This window comes from Bidens hawaiensis, unplaced genomic scaffold (assembly GCF_021521415.1).
Source record: "Bidens hawaiensis isolate Kalapana, Puna unplaced genomic scaffold, B.hawaiensis_p1.1 tig00007248_1, whole genome shotgun sequence".
NCBI classification, from domain to species: Eukaryota; Viridiplantae; Streptophyta; class Magnoliopsida; order Asterales; family Asteraceae; genus Bidens; species Bidens hawaiensis.
Window position 1 is genome coordinate 88426 of NW_027491500.1, and position 11491 is coordinate 99916.

At 33.9% G+C, this 11491-nt stretch overlaps 1 pseudogene; it reads left to right on the forward strand.

Moving 5' to 3' along the window:
• The first annotated feature begins 5265 nt into the window (after positions 1–5265).
• LOC143634803 (phospholipase A(1) DAD1, chloroplastic pseudogene) lies at positions 5266–6549 on the forward strand (annotated as a pseudogene).
• The last annotated feature ends 4942 nt before the right edge of the window (positions 6550–11491 follow it).

Genomic DNA, 11491 nt, shown 5'->3' on the forward strand with positions numbered 1-11491 from the left:
CCACTTGCTTGGTTTAGTGGCAAAGAGTATTACTCACAATCAATAGGTTGTGGGTTCTACCCTCACTTAAGACATGTTAATCATTTTTTTATATAAAAGTTTTTTTTTTCTTACTTAAGGCCGAAAATTTTTTGCTTTCGGCCCAAAAATTTTTTTATTTTTTCGAAGCCGGCCCTGAAGTCAGATAGGAAGTTTGTATTTTGTATACAAAATTAGTCAATTACAAAAGATGTAACTAAACCAACATTGAATTTGCATGATACAAAATTTGTTAATTAACGAATTATCGATTACTGTGTTTATACATTTCAATTTTATCCGCTATGTTAAAAGTCATTTTAAAAAAATATGGGCCGCAAAAATATCAAAAATCTCTTGGATTTAAAACAGTTTGCCAATTAAAAACGGTTTGCCGGTTTAAATCAATATTAAAAAAACACAAAAAAAAACAAACGCTTGACGGTACGATGTTCTAGCAAACCGTCCAAAAATGACATGCTTTAAATACCGATTGCCTTATGAAAATCCGATATAACCGGTTCAACCGGACGATATGTACCAGTTTTTAAACATTTGATTAAACTACAACAATTAATAATGTATTTTCTAATCTTCTTTTTTATTAATAGGATTTCAAATCATTTATCTTTTCATTTTATAGTCCCTTAGAAATTAAGAAAGTCTTTGATCACCACTGGTGTGAAAAAAATCTTGATAAAACTGCTTCAATAAATGTTGTTTTGACCATTGATTAACTCAGAAAGTGTTCAAAAAGTTGAATATCCAAAAAGGTATAACATTTATTATTATTTTTTTCTTTTAAATTGGAGATGTGAGACTACCGAGTACCGACCCTCAACCACGTTTAAACCGATATATACATGTCAACTCATGCTTTCAAAGTCAAAACTTAGTTATGACACTTGGAAGATAGTGAGTGCTCTCTAATTCACCCATTACATGCCATGGCATATAACTTTTTCTTATGATCCTTTTGGATAATATATGATCCAATTTTTGTAAAAGTGTAAAATGCAATAAAAATACTAATCCATTTTATAAAAATATTAACGAAATTCATATTTTTCTCAAAGTGAATTGAAAGAAGTAGAATTGGTTTTCCATATGACTCGGGTTTGATTCATTTCTCCAACATTTAGTTTCAGCCACCAGGTGATGATGATAAACTAGGTGAGCAGGTGGCGTTCACTAGTTGGATCATTGAACTGAACAGGTTTTACTTTACCGCCATGTCTGCCTTTTCAGCCACCAAGTGATGATGAGATACTAGACGAGTAGGTGACGTTCACTAGTTGGATCCTTGAACTGAACAAGTTTTACTTCACCACCCTGTCGTGCTTTCGAGCGAGTGTTCATGAGCGTTGGACTTAGGTGAGGTTTTTCCCCATATCAAAAAGTGAGCGTGTCCCGATTTAAAAAATTTAGACAACAGCCCATTTGAATGATTCGTCATCTGTTAAATTAAACAAAAAAAAAAAGAACACATCTTCAAATTCAAGTTGATTTGAACCAAAGGATATAACTTTATATAATAAACAAGTTACATGTACATATATAAAATTTAATTTTAGGTATTAATGTTGAATTGACATGAAATTCAATTCGGAAATTGAACAAGTCTACTTCTTTTTGCATTGACACATATATTTTCATTACGGAGCAAGCTAAAAAAGTAACAGCCGTCATTAAAGAAAGAAAAAATCATGTCATTGATTGTTAAAGAATTATTTCGTTGCTTTTGGTAGTCCCGTCACTTATCGAGTTCAATCTCAATAACGTGTGGTGGGGACAACTAGTTGGAAATGCACAGGTTGTTTATATTTATTTATTATTTATTATTATTATTATTATTATTATTATTTTGGATTTTGGAACTTTCTGAATCTTCCTAACAAAAGAATAAAATTCCAGCCTAAAATCAAAGCGAAAGTGTTCCAGGCGGTTTGTCTAACGACGATTTCAGAGACGAATCTATATTAAAAATGGGTGGTTTTTCGAGACCACCCGAGTTTCAAAATAATAGTATATCGATATATAAAAAAATACTAGAGGAATCACCTTATAAATTAGGAAATAACCATCCTATTTACACTACAGGCGTTAGACTAGCTTGTAAGTTGCTGGTTTTGTAAACAGAAGGTCACTAGTTCGATAGTTCGATTCCGTGCAGCAAACCAATTTTTAAATCTTTTTTTTTTTTAAATTTAGCCTTATATCTACTTAGGATTTTATAAAACACACACATGCACTCTCTCCCTTTCTCATTGCCACTCTTCCTAGAATCCTTCCAATTAGGGCTGGCAATTTATACCTGATACACGAATACACGACACGTACCTACATGACTTTAACAGGTATCAGGTAAGACCTTAACAGGTTTCGTGTACTAAACAGGTAGACACGAATCTACCTGTTAATTTTCGTGTCTAAACAGGTAAAATACATGTTTACCTGTTAAGTACATGTTAAGTATCTTATTAGATTTTTATAATTATATATATATATATATATATATATATATATATATATATATATATATATATATATATATATATAAGTTATCCTAAAACCCTAAATTCCTAAAACATTCTCACTTTTTCTCAGCCGTCACATTCTCACGACATTCCTAATTAGGTTAATACGAATAATTTGACTTATCGTAGGATCAATTTCAGCTCTTATCGTGTATACCAGGTATTAACATGTTCGTGTTCGTGTTTGGGAAACAGGTACAGGATAAGTTTTCGTGTCGTGTACAGGTATACACATTTCGTGTTCGTGTCTTATCGTGTACTGGTATACACGATATGCTAGCACTACTTCCAATGTAAAGGTAAGTTTAGATTCATTTGTTAAATATTTAACTGTTCTTGTTAATTGTTCTTGATGTTGTTAATTGTTAAGTTATTTGTTAAATTTTACTTTTAATTTGTTAGTTTGTAATGAACTTTGCCCGAATCATTGAATCGACTCAAACCTCGAACCGACCCAGAATTTTTTATACCCGATTCTATGAAGCATATAAAAGTAGTACATCACCTGGAAAAAAAAATTCCTGAATCCAGTTACGATTTGGATCTTTGTTCATTATATGTTTTGAACTCAACATCGTTGCAGCGTACATGTTTACCTTCTTGTTATATACTATTTAATAATAACTAGTATTATGGCCACAACATTGCGACATGGGCATAAAATCTTAAAATAAAAATTAATGTGTGATATCGTAAAAAAGTAATGTTAAAACATTTATCGACCTCGTTTGTTAAAGGGGTAGTTGTAACCGTGCTTCGCGTCGGGACTATAAGTTAATTTTTCGAAAACAAAGATTGAAAAAAATAAGAAATATATTAAAGTAGCAAAATTTATAAACTTTTATGTACACCAAGTTTATTAAATGTATATATATAAATATTTTCGTGAGTGGATGACTACTATTTGTAACTTATAGAAAATACTTCTTTATAAACATTGAATCGAATAATAATTTTAAGATTTTTATTACTTTAATTCTTTAATTCATTCTCTTATTAACATTTATGTCACCTGGTAATTTAGTCATTTAGTCTAGTTGTTGAGATTTTTTGCCACTTTGTGGGACATCCAATTTCAATCATTATGACCTTAGCAATTTAGTGAATTAAAATAGTGTAATCAAGCAATATTATTTGCGTTAGAAAAAGCAATATTTATTTAGAGTGTTGATAATATTAGTGAATATAAATTTTACATATCGTTACAACGGTGGCAATTTCTTTAAATATTCCAAAAACGAAGTCGAACAATCACAACTTTAAAAAGTTGCATTAATTACGCCATCAACCCCACTAAAGTCCTATTACATGTAGTTTCGAGGATCATTCACCAAAGAAGTTGGATTCTATCCAATCTCAACACTAGTTATTAGTTATTACTTATTAATAAAGAAGGAATTAGTTATTACTTATTAATAAAGAAGGATTAAGGATAACAAACTGCCTAATTAGAGATACATTCACCTTAAGTGGTGCAACGGATGCGTATGAGGTATGCACACAGAACATATACCTATCATTCTATCAAAAAAGTTTTAGTTATATATTAATTAACTATTAATTAGTATTTCATCCGAAGTTTTGATTATAAAATAAAAAGGTCAACGAAAATTAAGATATTAGATGTTCTCTTATATAACGTTTGATGCGAATAACAAGTTAAATGGAATGAATAATTAATTAATTATAACGTTATATGGGAATGAAAAAAAGAAGATTTGGCTAATCAACAGTCGACAGTATGGTTTCTCGGAAGAACGTTCAAGCCAAACTCTGAAGTCAGCGTAGGCCCGGTTAAGACGACATAGTCAGGCCGGAGTGGGGCATCGGGGCTCTCCAAAATGAGGTATAATCAGCGATTACATAAGGATATCAAAATCATTCTTTGTCATCCCCTTCGTTTTTGTAAGATATTAATTCTCTTATATAACGTTTGGTACGCAAGAATAACAAGTTAAATGGAATGGATTATTATGAAAAAAATGAAAAAAGAGTGCTTGGTTAGTCAATAAAACATAATCAGAATTACACAAATACATCAAAATCATTCCTTGTCAACCCCCCCCCCCCCCCCCCCTAATATTAATCTTTCACCTTATTTTATTGAAATCACCACCTAACGGCCGCCGCCATCACCACAACCGCTTGATCACCATTGTCAGCGCCACCACCACTACCACCGTCACCACCACCAACATTAAGATAGAGGAATTTTTTGACATTTGTATTTCATTCTCGATTCCCTTTGTAACACCAAGCCACATTTTTTGTACAGATTATTTTTGAAAGTCTGTTATAGTTTCAATTAGGCATATATTATTAATATCCAGATTAAATTCTTTTGCTTTTCTTATTTAAACTTTAAAGTGCAATGTGACATGCACTTCATAATCTTTATTAATTTGTTGTTATACTTCTTGTGAAAATGCATGGTCGGAGATGAAGAGATTCTACCTCTTCTCCTCACATATATTCTCTGTGTCCCACCAAATAACTTCAACTTAACTTTTCAAAATTATTAATCAAATTATTCATGAGCACACACGCACTCATGCACTACCGTCCTCACTTTTCCTCTCACTAAGACATATACATACATATACATATATCCATCTATATATATCATTTGCAACTATGAAAGTTGTAAGCACACGCCAAATATTAATATCATATACATAGTCACATTACATACATACAAAAATAAACACTCATGAAGGGTGGTGCACTTGGCATGGTTAAGCCATGCAGCCTAACCAAACCCACACCTCATGTGGCTGACATCACACTTAATCGAATTACCAGACGATTACGTGTGATGAATTCATGGAATAGTGATTCGGGTCAAGCCCGAATCACACACCGTGTGGCTAACTTGAATCACAAGTGGAGGGAGTACCAAGGGATCAAGAATTGGGATGGGTTGCTTGATCCGTTAGACGATGGGCTGCGGCACGAGATACTACGGTATGGGGAGTTTGTCGAAGCGGCTTACCGGTGTTTCGAGTTTGACACGTCATCAACGGACTATGGGACATGTAAGTTTACAAAAAATAATATGTTGGAAAGATGTGGATTAGGGGGGAGTGGATATATGGTGACGAAAAATTTGCATGCCACGTGTGGGGTCCACTTGCCATGTTGGATGGATAGGATGCCTAGCTGGACGTCCACGAATTCCAGCTGGATCGGGTACCTGGCGGTTTGTAATGATGAGAAGGAGATCGCGCGATTGGGTCGTAGGGACGTGGTTATCGCCTATCGAGGAACTGCCACGTGTCTTGAGTGGATTGAGAATCTACGTGCCACGTTGACGTCATTGCCTGATGACGTCGCACCCGAAAGGAAAAAAGCAATGGTGCAAAAAGGGTTTCTTAGTATGTACACGTCAGCAACCGCCACGTGTCCGAGTTTACAGGACATGGTGCGGCAGGAGACATTGAGGATTATTAAGATGTACGGTGACGAGCCGCTTAGTGTGACGGTGACTGGTCATAGCCTTGGTGCGGCCCTAGCCACACTCACGGCGTATGACATCACCTCAACATTTAAGGACTCACCAATGGTAACAGTAGTTTCCTTTGGCGGGCCCCGCATAGGAAACCGAAATTTTCGATCACAGCTCGAAAATAGCGGGACACAAATTCTAAGAATCGTGAACTCGACCGACGTGATCACGAAAGTACCCGGTTTCTTAGTTGATAATAACGGTAGCAACAGCATGAACAAAAGAAGTGTAGGGTTGCAAGGATGGCTACAAAAGCATGTCGATGAAGCACACGAGTGGTTCGGATATGCTGACATTGGCAAAGAGCTTCGGCTAACCAGTGACGCGTCACCATACCTAACCAAAAGCGACTTTGCAACGTGTCATGATCTAAAAACGTATCTCCACTTGGTTGATGGCTTCGTTAGCTCTTCGTGTCCGTTCAGGACAACAGCAAAAGGACTGTTAAACGGGGCGAAACATGAGAAACAACAAATTTTGGTTAGATGACTACAAATTAATGTATGTCATAGTGACTCGTTAAATTTTGATGTTACAAACATAGGTGTATATATAGATTAATGCTACAAGAAAATAGGCAAAGTCTATTTGGTAAATTATTATTTTGATTTTACCTACAACATGCATGCATGCACATCCATTTATGTGAGCAATCTCCTTGCATCAAAAGTAAATGACAGCCTTGGTTACTTTACTCCCAACACTACCACAGAGTTTTATTTTATATTATTTTTTTTATATGTAAAAGACAGTTATATTATAAAACTATAGAGCCGTTAGTGTGATGGCAAAAACCATCACAAAGCACTAGTTAAGCTGTGGGTACGTCCGATTAGAGATTAATCGGGATTAATTGTGAATAATTGGATCTTGTTTTTTATGTGTACTTTTACAAATTTATAGTTATACACACACAAAATTTTTATGTATAAGTTCACAAGGAGACTAAATATAAACTAGTGAAGATAGAGGGGTTAAAAGGGTTGGGATGGTGTGAGCCTATGAGGTGTTTAAATGTACTAATACTTAAACATAATTAAAGTAACCCTACAATCCCGTACGCTACATCTTTATCCCCCCCCCAATTAGAGACGACGAAGTAGAAGCCCTAGTTGGCCCAAATTTGGTTCGATTTTGGTATGCTTTTGCTTTGAATTGTGCTAAAAACTCGTTCCATTTGATCGATTTAGTCTAATTTTGACTTATTGTGATTCAATTTTGACCGATCAGGTCTGATTTCGGGCCAATTAGACCAACTATGACCATCACCGCCTAGTGTGAACGATTTGGCAAAATCGGGGGGGGGGGGGGGGGGAGGAGGTTGCAGGGGACTTCTGATGAGCAAATCGCTGCCTAGGCGTGGTGTTTACAACTGCTTTTATGTGGGAGAGTCACACACAATATAAGACTACATACAATGTAAGAATAAATATAATAATGACAATAATAGTAATAGTAAGAATGTAATGATGATGATGATCGTCAAATTGCCAATAAAACAGTGCAAGTCATGTGGAATTTGGTGTATCAGATTTTAGTGTGACTCAACATATTTTATTTTTGCATGTCGCATTTGCGTATGAGATAACCTTAACGCATCAGATTACCTTAATGAAAGAAATATCTTGACACGGTTAATGGAAATATGTTATGTGATTGAACAAATTAACAGTAGTAAGTAATAAAAAGCAAAGCAGAATGATTATTTTCATAAATTCAATTGTTCAAAAGGTCATAAATTGTATTTGTTAGTTATCTTGATAACATGTTTAATTTAGTGAGTATCCCTGATTATTATTTCAAATAAATTGATTAACCATATAGCTAATTTAAACATTTTGATGTAGTTAATAATTTAGTTTCGACTTTTATTAGTATCATAGATTCATTTGCTTTGGTAACTTTTGATTGATAATTTGATATTTTTCTTAAACTACAAACATACATCATCTACACTTACTTCTAAATCTAGACATTTTTTCAATGTAGGACTTGAAAGTTGAAACATTCAAGCTGGGGTGGGGGGGGGGGGGGGGGACACATGGGTATCCCTTAGCTACAAACTATTTGGTGATCGATAACTTGACGATTAAATATTGAAACACACATTTAAAATTAGGGGATGTCAGACAACTAATTTGGTCCCATACAAAAGTTTTGGTCCAAACTTTATATAATTTGTTAACCTTTTTTTTTTTTTTTTACTTTCGAATGTTATTGATCGATTATTATAGTTTTGTCAAATTGATCGACTTTCTTTGCATTTTCAAGCAAATAAATAAAACACCTTTTCGACATGCATTGTATCCGTAGGCTACAAACTATTTGGTGATCGATAACTTGATTAGGGGATTTTAGACAACTAATATGCCCCCATACAAAAGTTTTGGTCCAAACTTTATATACTTGGTTACACTCTTTTTTGTACTTTCGAACGTTATTGATCGGCTAGTATAGATTTCTCAAACTGACCAACTTTCTTTGCATGCTCAAGCAAATAATTGAAACACCTTTTCGACATGCATTGTATCCGTAGGCTAAAAACTCTTTGGTGATGGATAGTTTGATGATTAATATTAAAACACGCGTCAACATTTAGGGAGTATTAGACTTTCAGTGCGCCCCAAACAAAAGTTTTAGTACCAAACTTCAAAGAAAATTTTGACTTTTTTTGTACTTTCAAACATTATTGATCGCCTGGTATAGTTTTTGTCAAAATGACAAGATTTCTTTGCCAATTCACATAAATAATTGAAACATTGGTATCCCTATGCTACAAACTCTCTGATGATGGATAATTTGATGATTAAATATTGAAACATGCTTCAATATTTTAGGGGATTTTAGACTTTTGGCGCGTACGGTACATGTGTGTTTTGGTACCAAACTTCAAAGAAACTTGTGACTTATTTTGTACTTTCAAATGTTATTAATTAGCTACTATAGTTTTGTCAAATTGATGACTTTCTTCACTAGTTCGCCCAAGTAATTGAAAGACTGTTTCTCCCTTTTTCTTTAAACACTTCACTTGCCTTTTCTTATACTTCATGAATTAATAATAGTCTGTTGTTTTATTTGATCAAAAAGTTTATTTTTTTATTATTGTTATTATTGTTGTTGTTTCTTAAGCAAATTATTTCCTCATAAGTGAATTAACTAATGCATCATATTTTATTGCACGTTTAAAAGATATAGGCAAAAAAAATGGATCTGATACAAATGAAATTAACATACTAAACATATAAATAACTAGTTAGTAATCTATAGTCGTGAACTAGAGCAATAATAATTACCGTAGTTCAAAAACCATACCTTAATAACAATTACTTTAATTATTTCTATGCTTATCTCATTAAATCTCTATGCATTTTATCCTAACACTAACTACTAAGGGTAAAAATATTAATTTAAGGTTTACTCTAACTATTTAAAAATATGTGGCAAAAAGTTTCCAACCGTAACATAAGTTTTTACCCTGAAAAGTTTTACCGATTCTTTTCCATGCATACGCTATGAAAAAAAAGGCTTTGGGTTCTAATCATATAAACAACATTTTCTTTAATAATTTGGACTTTATTTCCTTTTACTCGCCTTTTGCCCCGAAATTTTTAAGGGTTATTGAAACATACCTAAAATAGGAATGCCAACTCCCAAAATAGCATATGCATCTTTTGATTTTCTATTAATTTAATAGCAAAAGTAATGAAAAAGTATCCGAGTGGAATTTGTGGTCTATATTTGTTTAAACTCATAGCAACGAACTTGCAACGAAACGCGTATGAATCATGAGAATAAATTTGTGGATTTTTTTTCCGTCCATGATTCAAAAAGTCGACTTTAGTCGTATATTGGCTTTTCACTTTTTGGTGTGACAAAAATACATTCTAATTTCGTAACCCAAATCCTACAATAAATTTGATTCCTAGATTCGTTATGGATTATTATGAAGCAAGGGAGAAACTACGAATGTTTTTTGGGGGTTGTTAACCTTCTGACTGATCAAATTTTCTATTGACAAACGGTATTTATCTTATAATAGTGTGACTGAAGGATATTTAACTAGCCATTTGAGCCGAGCCGACACCAACAATCTTAGTTATACATGTTTTAAATACTACACCACCAAATTGTCAATATAATGTTAGTGATTTTAGTGCAATCAGGGATTAACTTTTAATTAAGTTAATTGCAAAATAAATCGAAATAAGTCGGGTATGATGTACATTTTTTTAATTTTATTATGATTTAATACTCTATTGGTATTTTGGGGGCTTCACCCCTAAGACCGGTCGCTATGAGCGACCTTGGGGCGTGGTGGTTGCTGCACACCGCTGCAGGGCGCGGTGGATGGGGGCGCGGAACTGACATCTCTCTCTCTCATACACACATAGATATGCATTTATATATATAATGGGGCGCCTACAAGGCTTTAAACTATAGCGGTGCGTTATGGAGAAGGGCTTTGAAGCCCGCAGTGTCCACGTGGTGTTAATATAGCACTGTGGAGGGGCTTCGATGTCCCCACCATAGCGGATAGTCCAAGGATCCAAGGCGGGGGTTCGGGTGCGGCGCCTCTGATAGCAAGGTCCAACGGACAACAACCCCTGGCAGAGTCCAAGAGGTAGAGTCCCTAGCTGGGGTCGAGTATTATTTTAACATTAATTGCTTTATAGAAAATACATTAACATTTTAATTTATTAAATTTTCATGTGTTTTAATGTCACAAATGAGGAGCCATTTTTATTTGGATTTGAAATCCAAATGCTTATAACTACTGATAGCTGCTACAGACACTAACTCTAAAAAAATATCATTTGATCATACGATTTTCTTCCGGTTCAATATTCTCTAACAATCATTATACTCAGTTTCTGGCTCTTAATTATAAGTTTTGTCTAATCAACTTATTTGTGAACCACAAATAGTTTTGATATGAAAGTGTGACATTCGTCAATTTCGGGTCTTGTTTGTATTCGTTTTTGTATTTGTTTATTATGTAAACCGACCCGATTTATAAACCGAAGCTTATGTTATAATCAAAATGATGGATTTATGTTACAATATTGTTTCACACTTGTTGGGTCTTGAAAACATCCTACCTTTATTTTTATTTATTTATTATTTTGTTGTTTTGTGTTTTTGTCTTGATCCAGTTTGCATGAAAACTCTTGTGTCTCATACCCATATTTGACCACCAACATTACCCTATATATACACCACCTTTCCTCTTCATTTTCCCTTGCTACAACTCCAAAAAAAAAAACCCTCTCAAACATCAAAGATTCAAGGTTATCTTCTTAAGTGTTCTTGAAGGTTTTTAGTCTTTCATCTTAATTAGTTTATGTAGTCTTATTAATACTTGTTTATGGTTGTGTAACATATATATAATATACACCCCTTGTTTACATTTGGTAGTTACTTCTCCGATTCC